This window comes from Phalaenopsis equestris, unplaced genomic scaffold (genome assembly GCF_001263595.1).
Source record: "Phalaenopsis equestris unplaced genomic scaffold, ASM126359v1 Scaffold000339, whole genome shotgun sequence".
NCBI classification, from domain to species: Eukaryota; Viridiplantae; Streptophyta; class Magnoliopsida; order Asparagales; family Orchidaceae; genus Phalaenopsis; species Phalaenopsis equestris.
Genome location: NW_018164781.1, coordinates 457790 through 459918, shown reverse-complemented (window position 1 = coordinate 459918; position 2129 = coordinate 457790).

Below are 2129 nucleotides of genomic sequence, written 5' to 3'. Positions count from 1 at the left end.
TTAATCCTAAATTTTAATTATCTTGAATGTTTTATTTAGGATTTTTAAGGAGAAAATTTATAATTTTAGGGTTCTTAATGAACTTATGTTATAATTTTCGTAAAATCCCAAATGCACAAAAATAAATAGTAAGTAAGTAGAAAATTTATAATTTTAGGGTTCTTAATGAATTTATGTTATAATTTTCGTGAAATCCCAAATGCACAAAAAAAAATAGTAAAATAAATAGTAAGAAAATAAAGGCATGTAAAACACAGAAAAGAAAGCACTCCAAAATATATAAAAGAGGTCCAAAATGTTGCTAGATCAACAACATATCCCAGAAAAGTAGAAAAAGGGACTGGACTTTGCATATATATGTCTGGTCCTAGATCTATACAAGAATAAGGAAACATTGGACTTAAGATATGGGACACGAGCTACTGCTCCTTGTTCCTGTCACGTGGTTCGCTGCTTTATCCACTTCAAAATTCATGCTCGTACCTTATTTCTGATACAGACTCAGCTTAAAGACTCTATTAAATACATATGGAAGAGAAAAAAAAGCTCTACCTGCAGGAAAATAAACGTTAGCGGAGAAAGCCATGCAACGTGAAATAGGTTGTGTCATATAACTAGAGGAGCTGACACCTACAAGCAAAGGGTTAGAAATCATTACAGACTCCCCCTTTATTAGTACTTGTGTGTGCACATATAGGCACAATACCTTGCAGAAGAACGCTTGACTATATTATCACGCACAACGAGCACACAAGCACACCAAAAAGGCAATAAAGGTGATGCGTGGCTAACACAATCAACACAACACAGAACAATAACTGGATGCGTCGAAAAGTACTACCTGGTATCCTAAATGCTAGTCCAACACATCATCTAATGAGAAAGTGTCCTAACTAGCATCTAAGTGTAGGGTCAATCTCTGGGTAAAGTATGACTTTGCCAGTGTCGCCTTGTCGGCCCTGCTCTTAAGATCCAAGGGATCTAAAGAGTGTCACCCAAAGTGGATTTTAAAACCCCCATCGACATTGAATGCCTCCTTATAATCTAAGAGGTGGTGCTTCCTCTCGCGGGGGGAGAAGAAGTCATGTTACAAATTCTACTAATGCTCGAATTAACCTACATTATTATCTTTATGGAAAAAACTTTTGCTTCTAATACAGAAAAAGGAGAATCATCATTTACTAAAGCTATTCCTTCCCTGAAAGAAGTCGTAGCATCTGAACCGATTTTTCACTAAACCAATTAAACAAAATATTAGTGATATAAATCTCGAGGATTATCATATAAATAATCCAAATGCCTTATTTGAAAGATATTTGGGAAATAACTGATTTCCTTGAGAGTCTTTACCAGAGAGACCTATGATAATATTTTGATTTAGATAAAATGCATAACCTTTGAGTATACCAAAGACAACATAACACAATTTGTTTTATACAGTAAATGAATAATATAAAAGATTATTCATCATAAAAATTGATATTTAACTTCATTCCCAGAAAAAGTCATTTACTTAACTGCAAATTTACAACATATAATTGCAGTTAACTGCAGGATTTTATTCAGGCAATGACGAAAGTTTTGTTTTTGGTAAACCATGTATCAAAACATTCAAGCTTCATCACTGTCATTAAGAATACTGTTAGTGGGGAACAACTAGTTTAGTTCTACCGTTGGTTATGATATTTAGGAACTAATATTGAGATTCTACTCAAGTCATTAAAAAATTACTATATTGAATGGGTTGAGGTTTCTCCAAAAATGAGAAACATTAATCCGAGAAAATTATCATAAAAGCAATTTTTTTATTTAAATATTATTAAATTCCTTGAGATTGAGCTTGTACTATAAGCTTAGAAAAAGATACACGTTCCCTTAAATAGTGAACTCAACTTGATATTGATAAAAAAATTCATAAAATTATTTTCATCATTCAAATTTACAATGCTTCACAATTTTCATCAGCATCTCCTAATGATGAATTATCCATCAAAGAAATTTATGAAGACATACCCACATAAAAAAGAAAAATAGGTTCAATAGAAAATTATTGTGATAATATAGATATTAAATGTGTGTATATTTAAAATCAGTGGTATGTATTCTCTCTCTTTATATATATATATATA